Source organism: Uloborus diversus, chromosome 2 (assembly GCF_026930045.1).
Source record: "Uloborus diversus isolate 005 chromosome 2, Udiv.v.3.1, whole genome shotgun sequence".
Taxonomy (NCBI): Eukaryota; Metazoa; Arthropoda; class Arachnida; order Araneae; family Uloboridae; genus Uloborus; species Uloborus diversus.
The window spans coordinates 131,688,421-131,704,821 of NC_072732.1; positions in this window are offsets into that span (position 1 = coordinate 131,688,421).

The window sequence follows — 16,401 nt, forward strand, 5'->3', positions numbered from 1 at the left end:
CATTAAAAGTTTGTTTAGTATGCTCTTAACTCACAAAGGGAGTATGTTCTAAATTCATTGCATGAAAAGTATGTACATATATTAAGAGGAATTTTTTTTTTCATAAATGTTGTAGAAATGTTTCTCAGGTTTACAAGTAATTTCTGCTTCTTGTATTGCACTCTTGAAATATTTCCTTGTTGTTCCAAATTACAACCTTTTACCATTTTTGCAACAAAATCTATCTGTAGATTTTATTGCAAATGTGTGGTTATATATTGTGTTCTTCCTTAAATGAAATGTGACAGTTGCCTTTCATGAAATGCTGTGAAATTTCAAAAATTTCGGCCAAATTTTCCAAAAGAGCAAGCGAACAACTTGCAATTTACTTACAAATTCTTCGAACCGCTACAGCACATTTGCAGACTTGAAACACAGCCTGGCTGTCTTAATAGAAGAGCCAATTATCAGTGCCATAGAGAGGTGGCACGTCTGGTAATCAGTCGAGAACAGGGCCAGATTTGGAAGTGTGGAGGCCCCGGTGCAACGAAGGAGTGGAGGCCCCTAATCAGGGTTCGAAAATTCATCATATTTTCGAAAATATCCAATACATTGATATATATCCGAATATTTTGATATATATGTATATATCTGATATTTTCGACCCGTGAAAGTTAGGATATTTTGTAAAAATTTTACTGTGGGGGCCCCTTTGTTGTGGAGGCCCCGGGGCAGTAGCCCCGCCTGCCCTCCCCTAAATCTGGCTCTGGTCAAGAAAGACAGTGTAAGAGTTCAACTGATCTACAGTGGTGAAATAGAGTGAAACTTCCAAGGTGAGTTCTACCAAAACTAACAATCACAAAGATGTTCTACTTCAATTAAGTCATCGAGAAAGGTCATAAATTCTTGTGCTGCACCTAGCAACCTTTTAAGAAATGTTGCAGAGTTGTTAACCTGGAAGATGGTGAAACAAGCTCTCAAATAATCCCCTTTCTCCTTAAAGTTCTATTTTTTAGGTCCTTGACAGTTCATATTTTAAAATTTTTCCTTGATTTCCTTTTAAAAAAGTATATCTTTCTCCTGGAAAAATAAAAAACAGAGGCCTGTTCTGGTCTATTGTGAAATTTTTAGCTTATAACTAGTTCAAGTACAAAATGAGGACTGAGACTACCTATCTTAGGCTTCTCACAGAGAAATAAAGCATTGTACATGTCTCTCCCTAGGTTTCTCACAGTGGAATAAAGCAGTGTACATGTCTCTTCCTTCTGCAAATCCTCAGTTTATGTCGGAATCTCCACCTTCAAAAAGTCCCAGAGGGATTTCACCACGGTTAAAACCAAATGTCTTTATTAAACCAAGGATTTTTTTAATGGTTTTTTGAAAAACTGAATAGCTTTTAAATTTTACATATTATCAGAAAATGTAAAATCTAATTAATGCAAACAATATAAAGGGTGTCCCAAAATTAACGCAAGATTTGAATTTGCCACCGTTTTTTCCATAAATTGTTGGCAGCCATGAAAAAAGAACAATTTGACAGTTGAGAGTTTAGGGTTAGTAAAAATGGGGTGTTATTGTACAATACAGCTAGAGAGAGAGTGAAACATTTCAATTACTGCATAAGGCATTTCCTAGTCTCGTACTCTCTCATTTCGGTGATCAGAATTGGCACCCTAGATCGTGTGATTTAACATTTTTAAATTTCTTCTTATGGGGTTATTTGAATTCAAAGGTCTATGTCAACAAGCCCACAATCACTCGCAGGGCCTGATTAATGCATGGTCCAGCGGGTCCATGGACCTGGGCACCACAATTTTAGGGGCACAAAAATAAGGGTAAATTTTGTTCTTTCTGCACTTTTTTTGGAACTATAACTTCGGAAATGTGCCGATTATCTTGCAAGAGGGGCACCAAATTTTACCTGGACCTGGGAACCACTTTGGCTTGATCGGGTCCTGACCACCTGTGCATTACCGTGTTGCGATACCGCGCGCCAATAACAGTAACTGCTTGACCAGCCTCAACTTTCATTATTTTTGAAACAATTGTTCAATAATGAAAGCGCGTTATTGTATCGTATAACGCTCCATTTTTGATTACCCTAAACTCTCAGCTGTCAAATTGTTCTTTTTTCAGGGTTGCCAACCATTTATTGCAAAAATGGCGGCAAATTCAAATCTTGCGTTAATTTTGGGACACCCTTTATATATAAACAACAAAACTTTTGAAATAAATTACCAATTAATAAATTTGCAAACTTGTTTTTTTAACATAGTTCAAGAAAGATAAATAATACCTTTGTGCTGAACAGTAAAGTAAGAAAAAACAACGTCAAAAAAAGCACAAATTGCCAATTACAGCAGACACGTGTTTCGGCGTTACAGGAAACGCCTTTTTCAAAAGGACAAAGCTTTTGTCGGATGTCTTTTCATCCATAAGCTCATTACTTTTTGCATTGAAAAAGGCGTTCCCTGCAACGCCGAAACACGTGTCTGCTGTAATTAGCAATTTGTGCTTTTTTTGACGTTTTTTCTTACTTTATAGTTCAAGGAGTCGAAATAGTTTTTCTATTTCCTTTTTTTATAGTCAATGCAACTTTCCTAGTAGGTAAATAAATCTACAAGGCAGACAAACTAAGTTTTTCTTAAATTATATGGAGGAAAAATCCAAGTAGTTTGTTGTCTTTGCTTATTTATTTATTTTTTTCTCTTTTATATTTCAAAATAGCCCCAGAAGCATATTTCAACTACAACTTCATTTTACTACCTTCGTTACTTAATTTCTTAAGATTTATAGAGATAAATCATGTATCATTGAAACAATCCATTAGGGATTGCAATACCAGAACAAAAATTCAATACTCGTATTCGATATTTTTGAAACATAATACCGGTATTTGAAATTTCTCAAAAAATACTTGCAGACATATTGTTTTGTTGCCACTTTTCATAATTTTGTACAAAAATTGCATTATTTATGAAAACGTATTTTAAACAAATATAAAAGGAAGGAACAAATGTCATGATAAAACATCAATAAATGGTAAAAAACATAAGGTATCTATTGAATTATCTCAAAGCCTGGAACTCATTTGCTCAATTTTGGTGCTCAACTTTTCAACAGTTGAAAATACTCTTTCTGAATTCACACAGGTCGGTGGTACTGTAAACAATGCACGATACTCTCCTCTAATTGTCTAGAAGTCCTTCACCTTCAAAGATTTATAGCTAGTTGTAATTTTTTCCGAGAGACGATACTTTTCCAATATTAACATTATTTTCTCTTGAACAGGAGAAATGTATTTGATTTTTGTTATTATCCCTTTGGTTTGAAATTTACGATGAACTTGACTAAATTTGATACTGTTAGTTTCTCTTATTCGTTTTCGCATTCGTTTCAAAATTATTTACACTTATAATTGTGTAAATCTCCCAAAATACGTTTCAAATGATTGCTTAACCTCTATCCGAATTTTCAAGGAACTATATAAATTTAAATATTCCTTGCGAAGTATAAAACGAGACATGACAACAAACCGGTGACAACAAATTACAATTTGTTTTACTAACAAGAAAAAGTTTTTTTGCCAAAATTCAGTACAATTGAGGCAAATATTTAAAGAAAATATTATAAAGCATTACTGCAATTGATGGTTGGAATAAATTCTGCAACTTTTGTTTAATGGCATTCTATTAGTTCGCTTTTGAAGCCAAATTTTTACATCAATAGATTGATTTTGGTTATGTATCCTGGAAAAAGAAATGTACATTTAAAATACAAGTAGATATTTAACAAGATAAATTGAAAATTCTTTAATTGAAACGATCTATTATTTTTAGCTAATACCGAAAATACCGGTATTTCACCTCAGCAAATACCGGTATTACGAAATTGCAAAATTGCTCGAAATACCGGTATTGCAATATCACTACATCTAACCAAAACTATACTCACCACATACAACAATGGATTGCCTGACTGTCTACCAAATACAAAACGAATAAAACTAAAGAGTCATTCCATGTCAACTGACCGAATTTTTCAAATCGTCCCCACTCGACCATCTCCGATTTGGATTAAATTTTATAGAGGCGTTGAGATGCCTTTGAAACTAACCTATGCAAATTTTCAGCTTCCTAGATCCAAATCCAGAGAATCTAGAATCTTCGAAAAATGTGATCCAAGATGGCGGATTAGTTTTTTGTGCCCAATTTCCAAGTTTACACCAAGTTTACAGGAAATTTTATTACACTGGAAGCCTGAAATTTTAGGCGCTTAAAGTATGTTTGACCGTTAGTACATTCAAGTATTTTTGTGATTTTGAGCTCTTTAGATTTTGAGTAGCATGAGCGTGAACTTGTGAAAAAGCGCGATGGGAAATTTTTTTTCCTGGATTTTAGGTTGTCATAAAATCTGAACAAAAATAATTCAAAAGCTCGTACTGCGTGATTCCATTGTAAAGATGCTTGTTTTTAATGGGTAACAGTTACAGACCTGAAACATCTATTTTCTAGAAGATATTGTGATTCAAAGTGGTTATCAAAACCGTTGAAGTGAAAAATAGCCCATTTTCAAAGTGCAATAGCTCAAGTTTGTCACCTCACATCTTCTTTTCGTTTATACCATTAGAAAGAACAAATTTTTTCCTTTCAAATTAAGTTTTTTCTTCGATGGTGTTCTTTCGAATAAGGGTAAAAAAACGAGCTTGAAATTATATCTGTCGTAACGAATTGCCATGCTCAATCTCAGATGACGGGACATTTTATAACACTGGAAGCCTGAAATTTTAGGAGCTTTAACTACTTTTGGTTGTCAACACGTTCTAGTATTTTTATGAATTAGAGTTCATTAACTTTTGTGTAGCACGTATGAAAAGTCTGGACAAAAAGCAAAAGAGAAATGTTTTCCTGGATTTTAGAATGTCATAAATTTTAAACAAAAATGATTCAAATGCTCGAACTTTGTAATTCTATTGTCAATAAGCATGTTTTTAATGGGTTATATTTGCAGAGCGTAAATAATGATTTTCTAAGAGATATTGGCATCCAAAGTGGCTATCAAAATAGTTCACATGAAGAATAACCTGTTTTTAATGCATTGTAGCTCAAGTTTGTCACCTTGCATTATCTTTTCGTTGATATCATGAGATAGAACACATTTTTTCCTGTAAAAATAATTTTTCCTTTTGATGGTGTTCTTTCGATATGGTGTTCTTTCAAAAATGAGCCTGAAATGCTATTTGTCGTTAGCGAGAAAATCTCGTTCTACAATAAATAAAGAATGGTAAATGCCGTTACAACCGACTTATAGGGATTTTGCGACTGTTATAAGTCAGAAATAATTTGTTATTAATCTTTTAAATAAAAACTTTGAAAATGAAATGTGATAAAAAAAAAGAAAATTATCTTGTACTGTCTATTGTATCAGCTTCGTGAACAAAATATTTTTCTGGTTCTAACATATTTAATATACAAAAGAAGTTTTTTTAATGATTAATAAAAAACTATTTCTGACTTATAACAGTTGCAAAATCCCTATAAGTCGGTTGTCACGGCATTCACCATTCTTTATTTATAGTAGAACGAGATTTTCTCGCTAATTACAAAAAGCATTTCAGGCTCATTTTTTCTCGCTTATCTGAAAGAACACCATCGAAAGGAAAAATTATTTTTATAGGAAAAAATATGTTCTATCTCATGGCATCAACGAAAAGAAAATGCAAGGTGACAAACTTGAGCTACAGGGCATTAAAAACAGGCTATTCTTCATGTGAACTATTTTGATAGCCACTTTGGATGCCAATATCTCTTAGAAAATCATTATTTACGCTCTGCAAATGTAACCCATTAAAAACATGCTTATTGACAATAGAATTACAAAGTTCGAGCATTTGAATCATTTTTGTTTAAAACTTATGACATTCTAAAATCCAGGAAAACGTTTCTCTTTTGCTTTTTGTCCAGACTTTTCATACGTGCTACACAAAAGTTAATGAACTCCAATTCACAAAAATACTAGAACGTGTTGACAACCAAAAGTAGTTAAAGCTCCTAAAATTTCAGGCTTCCAGTGTTATAAAATGTCCCGTAATCTGAGATTGAGCATGGCAATTCGTTACGGCAGATATAATTTCAAGCTCGTTTTTTTACCCTTATTTGAAAGAACACCATCGAAGAAAAAACTTAATTTGAAAGGAAAAAATTTGTTCTTTCTAATGGTATAAACGAAAAGAAGATGTGAGGTGACAAACTTGAGCTATTGCACTTTGAAAATGGGCTATTTTTCACTTCAACGGTTTTGATAGCCACTTTGAATCACAATATCTTCTAGAAAATAGATGTTTCAGGTCTGTAACTGTTACCCATTAAAAAACAAGCATTTTTGCAATGGAATCACGCAGAACGAGCTTTTGAATTATTTTTGTTCAGATTTTATGACAACCTAAAATCCAGGAAAAAAATTTCCCATCGTGCTTTTTCACAAGTTGCTACAGTTTTTCACATGCTACACAAAATCTAAAGAGCTCAAATTCACAAAAATACTTGAATATACTAATGGTCAAACATACTTTGAGCGCCTAAAATTTTAGGCTTCCAGTGTAATAAAATTTCCTGTAAACTTGGTGTAATTTTGGAAATTTGGCACAAAAAGCTAATCCGCCATCTTGGATCACATTTTTCGGAGATCCTAGATTCTCAGGATTTGGATCTAGGAAGCTGAAAATTTGCATAGGTTAGTTTCAAAGGCATCATTACGCCTCTATAAAATTTCATCCAAATCGGAGATGGTCGAGTGGGGACCCCTAGGTCACTTGACATGGAATGACTCTAAAGCCAAACCACGAAAAGCGATATCAATAAGCAATCTTGATTGCACAATTCATCGAATCATACATATTTGCCGTAAAGATTCTTCAATAACCAAATGAATTCGCTGCCGAATAGACAAATTGTGCATTTGTTGTGCAAATTGAAAAAGTTTTCAATTTTTTGAATTTCTGAGGCAGTTTTGCTTTACACAAGTTTTACAGGTCAAATTGAAAAATTGACATACAGGTCAACTCCAGTAGAGGGGAAGAACCAAAAGTAAAGTTTGCCCCGGGGTTTTGCTGGAATTTTAGTGGGGCTGTGCATGGACCCCCAGGGTTCCATTCCGGTTTCTAAGGGGTCAATGTCAATGAAAGAAAATAGTGAGGGTGCATGAGATGCGAACAAGGGCTCACAAAAAAGTCTGGATCATATTTAAGAAAATTTCACTAAACTTTAAAAAGTGGTAAAGTGAACCAAGCACAATTTTTACCTTTGTAATTGTACAATAACATATTTAATGCAAGATTTTACAACACAGAAAAACAAACTCAGCGAAAATAAGCTTTAAAATCTTGTTGTCAACGAAAGAAAATAGTGAGGGTGCATGAGATGCGAACAAGGGCTCACAAAAGCCTGGATCATATTTAAGAAAATTTCACTAAACTTTAAAAAGCGGTAAAGTGAACCAAATTTTTACCTTTGTAATTGTACAAGACAAATTTAATGCAAGATTTTACAACACAGAAAAACAAACTCAGCAAAAATAAGTTTTAAAATCTTGTTTTAATGTTGTGGAGAATAAAGTCCCCCCCCCCTTATCTCCCTTTATTTTAAAATGGGAAACAGTATTTGTTTTTGTTATTTTTTTGCCGCGATCAATATCCATTTGTGACATTAAATGGAATTTCGTTCACGATAGAATGCTCACATTGACGACCCAGAATATTTTGAGGTTAAGATAACCTAATAGTGACTGAACTATCGATTTATTTATTTATTATTTTTGTTATTTCTCGTTTCTAAACTTCAAACTATTTCAAGCACACGGATAGTTTCATCACTTTAGCTCTATTATATAAAAAGGTTTTTGTGGTTTCAGGTAACTCATGCTAAAGGACCTAAAGCAAAAACAAAATTTTAAAATGTATTTTCTGTGTTATACCATTTTTTTAAAAATTGTTTTTACTTTCTTCTATGTCTAATATTTTGTAGAAAGCATTGGATTCGTGCAAATTTTCGAAGTTCGAATTTTGACGGATTCGAACGTTTTGAGGTGTGCTGAGTCCATTAGAACCATTTTTGGAAAATGTCTGTCTGTCTTTGTGTGTGTCACATATGTGTGTGACCAATTTTTTTATAGCCGCAAAACTACCTTATACAGCAAAAAATACCGCAAGAAATCGAACGAAATTTGGTACACAAATGTGTCGCTATGTGAACTTGTGCCCATTGGTTTTTGGCGCGAATTCCTCCAAGGGTGGTAGAGCAATGGGACGTTTCTTGAGTTATGCGTGCCTGCTATTCCCCAAGAAGTAACTGCCGGAATCAAACAAAATTTGGTCCAAATGTTGCCTCTAACATGTACAGGTGCTGATTCAATTTTGGTGTCAATAGTTCAAACGGGGGTAAGAGCTGATTCTATTTTAGCGTCAACAGCTGAAAAGGGGGTAGCGCAATCGAACGTTCTTTTTTTTCCATTGTGAGTACCATATCTCAAGAAGTAATGCTACGTTCTGGATGAAATTTGGAATAAATGTGAGTCCATATGTAAACAGGCGTTGGATCAATTTTGGCACCAAACGTCCATGGGGGCTGAGGTTTTGAGTAATCACGATTGCTTATTGTTCTCACTTGACTGTTTTTGGCGTGCTATGATTTTATTTTCCCCTCCCCCGCCTCCCTCTGCCAGTACCACCATCGACCGGCCTCACGATGCTGCTCCTGTAGCGAAAACCGTCTCCAGGTTGCGTCCATATCCTACACGCATACATACACAAACGCATGCATACACACACATACACACATACACTGGTGTGCAAAAATTAAGGACGAAGTCGAAAAATTAGCATATCAGCTGAACGAAGAGGCAGAGCGGACAGAAAGACCAATCAGGAGATTAAGTAAGGTGATGTACGGTAGCACATGCGCAGATATGGAGGCAGACGTAATGGGGGAGTGTCTGAGTACTATAAAGCATGTTGTCGGTGTAAGATCAGTATTTCTGGGAAAGAGATTGCACGCCGTATAGCAGTTAAAATCACACAGAGTTGCTGCCTCAGCGAGAAATGGCGAATAATCAATCTGTTAGACGACATCTGGATGCTTTTACCCGAGGTCGAATCATTGGGAAGTTGGAGGAAGGTCGCAGTGTGACAAGTGTGGCTGCAGAGTTCGGAATTGCCCACAGCATCGTTTCACGACTTTGGAGACAATTTCAAACTACAGGAACAGCTATCTGGGGGTTCAGTAGTGGTCGTCCACGAGGAACCACACCCGCAGATGACCGGTATATTGTCTTACAGGCCAGAAGAAACAGGCGGCAGACAGCGGGAGAAATCGCTAGACACACGACACAGGCGACTGGACGACCGATATCGCGTTTTACCGTGGCCAGAAGACTGCAACGTGGTGGTCTGTTTGCACGACACCCCTATACGGTGCGTACTTCTAACGCCTGCCCATTGGAGAAGGCGTTCTCTGTAGTGCCGGGAACACCGGAATTGGAGAGACAATGAATGGGGACGAGTACTCTTTACAAATGAGAGCAGATTCAGTCTGATTAGCGATTCTCATCGCATACTCATCTGGAGAGAGCGGGGAAGCCGCAATCATCCCTCGAACATCATTGAAAGGGACAAGTATGGAGGTCGCGGTGTTCTCGTTTGGGGAGGCATCATGCTTGGTAGTAGTACAGACCTTCACATCTTCGACGCAGGTTCAGTCAACGGGACCCGTTATTGTAACGAGATTCTTCTTCCATATGTGCGTCTTTTTAGAGGCGCTATGGGTCCGCAGTTCCTTTTCATGGACGACAATGCACCATGTCATCGCACAGTAGCTGCCGAACAGCTCTTAGAGAGTGAGGATATTGAACGTATGGATTGGCCGGCACGATCTCCGGATCTCAATCCCATCGAGCATGTATGGGATTTTCTAGGCAGACGCTTGGCAGCTCGTATCTTACCACCAATAACGATTCGGGAGCTTCGATTGGCGCTGCAAGACGAATGGGCAGCAATGCCTCAACAACTCATTGACACCCTCATTCTCAGCATGGGCAGACGCTGTAAAACCTGCCTAGCAGTCGGAGGAGATCATATCCCCTACTAAAGACCGGATGTTTCTTGCTGGATACCCATCACAGGGATGTTTCGGCCTTCAGTCGCATTGCGCTCCATGCTTCTTTTTCAATAAAGCTTCTTTTTATCCCTCTGATTTCTCTTTTAGTAAGTGTTGCTTACATTACACATGTCCTTACGTATTGGGGATCTTACGGTATTAAATGTGTTGATTTGGAAAGCTTTTGTACAAAGTTATATTGAAAAAACCGTCTCGTCCTTAATTTTTGCACACCAGTGTATACACACGCACATACCCACACATTCATGTCTGCACACAGACACAAACACACGCCTACACACATACACACACACATCTGCAAACAGTCGCAAACACACAACTACACACACACACTCACACACATACCGCACACACACACATGCCTGCACACACGCCAGCGGGACACGTTCAATTTTTGTGAAAAAGTTTCAGAGGTGTAGGTGCTATGGGGGCTTCTGTCCATCGGGTACAAATAAACAAACAAACAAAGAAAGAAACACCTTCGCTCTTATAGATAGTAATGGAGAAAGTATGTTTATTGTAGAAAATAAAGAAATTTTCAGTTTTTTTAGGGACGAGAGGGCACTATAAGTTTGGAGAGTTACCTTATATTTTATAAAAGTCATTGTATTTCATCATACAAAAGCATTACCGTTGAAACTGAATCCTCAATATTCACGTGGAAACGGTGCGTTTAGTTGTATCTGCTGTCCTCAGATATACAACTTCATTGCTAGTTTTGATAGATTTAGTTTAAAGTAGAATATGTAAGTAAAACATTTTTGTGTACTTTATGAAATGAATTGAAATAAATAAGATCCTTGCTGGAAAAATATTTTAATTTTGTTTTCTCAAAAATTTATTCTGAAATTTCAAAGGTACTCTTGTTAATATGAAAGTTGAGTTAATGTTTTTAATATAATATAGTTAGCAAAAAGAAAAACTAAAACTACCGTTCAGTGTTGTTTTTTTGTTTTTGTTTTTGTGTAAATTCTAAAATCTTACTATAAAGCGACACTAAAAACTTTTAACATATAGGGTTCCTTCAGACTTGTATATAACATAATGCTGACTATGAATTGTTAATATATTACTTATAAGACCATACAGATTAAATATTTCCATTAAAACTCATAATTTTTAAAGTCTTGCTTAGAAACGGTAACCATATTTATAAAGATTTATCTTTCGTTCGCCACATTTATAGGGTCAGGTGGGGTGGAATGGGTAGTTTATTAATCTTTCGAGTTACAGAAAAAAAAATAAATTAAAACACACTCATGTTATGTACGATAGTTTGACTTTATTTTGCTCCAAGAAAAAAAACTGAATGGAAACAGTAAATTTAGTGGCAGCCTTCTTGTAAGTTATATTGTAAAGATCAAGACTAACTGATATAGTTGAAACTTGGTTTTCAGGATTTCGTTTGAATTTAGATAGCATTCTATTTCTGTTAATTTCATTAAAGGAAGTCTCCTTGGTCAACTGAAAAAATCAGAAAAAAAATTCCATAGATTTAAAAAACTATGCTAAAATTTTTAGTGGGGTGGAATGGGTATAATATTAGGCTTAACGACATAGGCTATGGAATTAACATTTTTTTTCTCATTAAAAGTTATTCTCTGAAGTAAGTTGTTCATTTTATCAAAAGTTTGTTATATTCTGAAATCCTTATGGTATGGAGTTGCTTATGGTTGCATTAAATCTGGTTGAACGGAAGACACTAGCTTTGAAAATGGTTCAAACTTTTCGCAATTAATCTGAGAAGACATGCAAGACAGCTGACCTATGGAACTGTAAAGCATGCTATCGATAGTGAATTATCATTTGCCTACCGCCAAATACGAGTCACACCCTGTAACCACTGGACAATGCCAGAGATGACTAAATAAATTGAAAACCAGTCTGATCAAACTCCCATTCCACTAAGTTTATGTTCAAGTACAATATCTACAGGAGTTTGGGTGCTAGTTGAATACAGTTTTAAGAAATTTTATTTTATTGCTCAAGTTCTAGAATGTTAATATACTTGTGCTTATGTTGTCAAAATTCTTGAGAAGTCTTTGATGGGAATTCTTTTCACCTTCCCCAATAATGCGAAACTGGAGATTGAAAAAGAACAGATCATCAAAACCTAAGTCAGCCAATCCTAAATAATCGTGGTCATTATACCTTTAATTTCAGTAAAATTACAGACTACATTGTTCAATAGATTTTTCCACCTCATATTAATGTGAAAAAAAAAATGTTTTCACTCTGAAATTTAATTTAAAACAATACTACCCATTTCATCCCGCCCCATGGGGTGAAATGGGTATAAAAACAGACTTTGGAATAATAATTAAAATCTTACTACTATTATATATGCGAAAGTTTGTCTGTATGGATGTATGTATGTATGGATGTATGGATGTTTGTTACTCTTTCACGCAAAAACTACTGAACGTATTTTCATAAAACTTTACAATAATATAGCTTATGCATCAGAATAACACATAGGGTAGTTTTCGTCGCGTTATGGGGGGCAAAACCTCCTTAGGGGGGCAATAAAACACAATTTTTGTATAAATTCTCTAATATTGGGATGAAAAAATACTTGCACATATTTACATTATATGTCCATCGAAAGCTCTGATTTTTCTGCTGAAGATGGCACCTGTTCGAAATTTCTAAGTAGAATAAAAAACGAGTTTTGAGCTTTTTAGTCCCATGTTCGAAGGCTTTCCTCAACTCAATACAGTATTTAGTGTATCATCTCAACTCCCTGTCGATAGCGGCAATTGTTGTATTGTTGACTATCTTTGCTTTTCGTGACTGTTCAAGGCTTTTCTCAAGTCAAATCTTGAAGTAAGATTTTTGCACAAGATTGGCAAATAATACATGATTTGGCTGATCATTTTCCATTTAAGCGGAACTTTAATAATTAATGGTTTTTATTATTATTTATGCTGATTGAACGCTTACTCATTATATAATCAACCAGCAGATCGCCAAAATTTTTGCAGAAAGATTTCCGTAGCTGATGCATTTGGCAGTTTTTTCAACGTCGCTGTTTTTGAAGCCGAAGACTACGTCATAATGTTTCTCAGCTTTCACCATGTGAACAAAATATCGCCAATCAAAGAATTTTCAAAAGACTTTTTTTACTGTGTTAAATAATTCAGCAACTAAATTAGGCAAATCCATAAACAGCACAAAAACTTCCATTAATTTTCCTTTTTGCACAATTTCAAACAATCACCAGATTTTACAACTTATTTTGGAAACATTGCGGATGAAACTGTTTAGCGCCATTTTATGGTGACCAAAAGTATCTCAGAATCTGGCGACGATATCTCTGTAACGAAAATTAATATCATATCGTTTTTCAAAGGAAGGAAAGAAGGGGGGAGAATCATCGAAGGTACCCCAAAACGACTCTCGCAAATTCGGTAAAATCGCACCAAGAGCCCACAATGATTGAAATTTCCCAAAATAGCTAAAGCAAGTATAAGGGGATTACGAGCGCAGCTACTTTTTTTAAATCACTTCGTACTTCACTAGCCATACAGAGAAGGTTTTAGACTCCATGTTAAAAAAAAAAAAGTATCAACAGATTAATCTTTTTAAACATGAGAAGATTAATTTCATGTTTTGGAAATTTGTATATGCTTAAATATAGTGCTTTCGTTTCTAAATTAATACTATTTTGTTCTTTATACTTATTGCTATTTTAGTTTTATAGGTAAGGAAGAAACTCGATTTTTAATCACGTCAAAAAGATGTGTTTTAAATTCTTTCACTTAAAACAGAAAACAAAAGCAAGTAATGATTTTTTCTCTTAATTATTACTGACCCAGGCAACGCCGGGTATTTTCACTAGTGACTATCTATATGTCAAGTGTATTGTTCAAATGTAGAAACTCAGTTAAGGTTTTTTTTAATTCCTGGATATCAAATTTGAATAGTGTGATAGGGGAAGGTCGGATAGTATCGGACACCTAAGCTGTTTCAATCATAACACTTTTTGTTTTATTTGTAAAGAATTAGTTTTTACACTAAACTATGCTGTACTAAGTTACCTAACATAAATTGTAAACTTTAGTTAAAAAAACATGGAGTCGTATTTTTTAAACAAGTTTTTGTCAAACTCTATTTTTGGCCAATTTTAAATTTTGGAGTGTTGTATCGGACAAAACATTAAAATGTTGAAATAAAAACAAATAGTTCAGAAATAACATTTTAATGTGCATAAAAATGAAACAAACTAAGTAGTTGGTTACTTAGGTTGGTTTACTTTAAGTCTAAAAATGAAAATAAGTAATATTTTTTTAATAAAAGTTGAAAATATAGCTTAAGGTTGGTTTAGGCCCCCCTAACTGAAACAAATTCATTTTAAACTTTGGAACACAAATCACATGTGTAGTAAAGACTGTCTAGTTGTAGCTCAGTACATTTTTCATTTGCCCAACCCTTACACGTTTGGCATTGGATCCAATCTTCTTCAAATGTCTCATTACAAATTATGCAGTGAGTCAGCTCTTCGTTTTCCTGCGACTCATCATCATACTTTAACTTTCTTTTAGTGTTTTCTTTGTTTTTCATTTTTGGTTGAACTATTTTTTGTTTCTTTGGTTTGGGTTTACCCCCTTTCTCTCTCTCTCTCTCTCTCTCTTTTTTGGCGCTTCTCTTCTCTCAATCTTTTTTTCTCCTCTGCTAAATTTTGAAACCTTTTCCAACAAGTTCAACTTTTTCAATGGCTTCTTTTATATTTCTTTCTCTTATCCGATTTATGTCGTGATTTTTCCATTTCAACCTGTTGGACAGAGAAAAACACCGTCTGTATTTTATTTTGGTGCCAGTAACTTTGTCCGATACAACCCGAAATTGGTTTGTCCGATACAACCCGACTGTAAAGCTACAGTTGTTTAACCATCACTAGGTTATTACTTAAGCTAGACACTTTTATATCTCATAATACTTATATTAATATACTATCAGTCTAAAGGTATATCAATGAAACAATTTAACTTACTCTATGTGTAAATATATGCCTCAGAAGTTACGTTCGTGCACTGCAATTCTCTCAACAAACAAACAACTAGCTTTGCACACCAGAACGAACGGTTGATTTGTACCAATATGGCATCTGTGGCTTTCTTCCCCAATACGGCACACTATGTTGACCCAGTACATACTGTCCCTGGCGGAGGAATTAAGAACAGCCCTTGTCCGATACTACCCGCTGTCCGATACTAAACGACCTTCCCCTAATCATTTCAAAAATACCTGTTTTTATACCCATTCCACCCCACCTGACACTGTTCTATAAATGCTGTGAATGACATTAATTCAATGCATTAACCATTTCCTGTTGGTAAGTTTTATTAAAATCGTAACGATAAGATCATCCCAACTATTATTAAATACATACTTAAACTAGAATATACTTACAGAAACGTTAAGGCCGCATAAGCTATGACAGAACTAATGGGAGGTCAAAAGGAGGCGGAGAATCTTTACTGAAAACATCATTAATGTTTATCATTAGCTTTGTCCCAAATATTTTATTAATGGAACAGTTAAAAAAAAAAAACACATGTATTGATGAGTAATTAAATGAACGCTGAGAAAAATGAAGTTTTCAAAAAATAAGTACATTCATGCTTTTAAATTTTCTTGAAGCCTTTTGTTTCAAATATGAGTACCCATGTTTTGAAATATTGTGCTGAATTATTTCATACTCAAAAATGAGTGCGTAACTCAGTTAATGCTCAGTTTTGAAATTATTACATACTAGTCGACCCTCAGCACTCTGCTTCGAATCGTTTCATGTGGCATTTCTCTCTTTAAAAATTTCAAAGAAGAACATTATAAAAAAGAACCGAAAAAATTAAACGGAAAAAAGTAAGAGCGCAAGAGAAGGCATGTAATTTGAAAATATCGGTAACAAAACCTCGTAAAATACAACGTTGTGATGATGTAATCATCGCTCACTTTTTGGTTGTACGTATTTTCAATGCAAACATAAATATCATTAAAAGTGTGGACTGAGTGACTCGTGAAAAAGCAGTAGTTGTGCATGTGAAAAAACTGGTTGTGGCAAATATAATGCTGCCTATGTGAGCCTGTGACGGGAAAAAAAGAGGCATAAAAGAGATATGTATTGGCATGGATTCGAACTGGCGCCATTCTGATTGTCAGAATGACACTCCAACCAACCGAGCAACTTCGCCTTTGTTTTCGAGTGCTATTCATTGAAGCAACGTGTAATAAAAAACAGCCAAAACGCTTT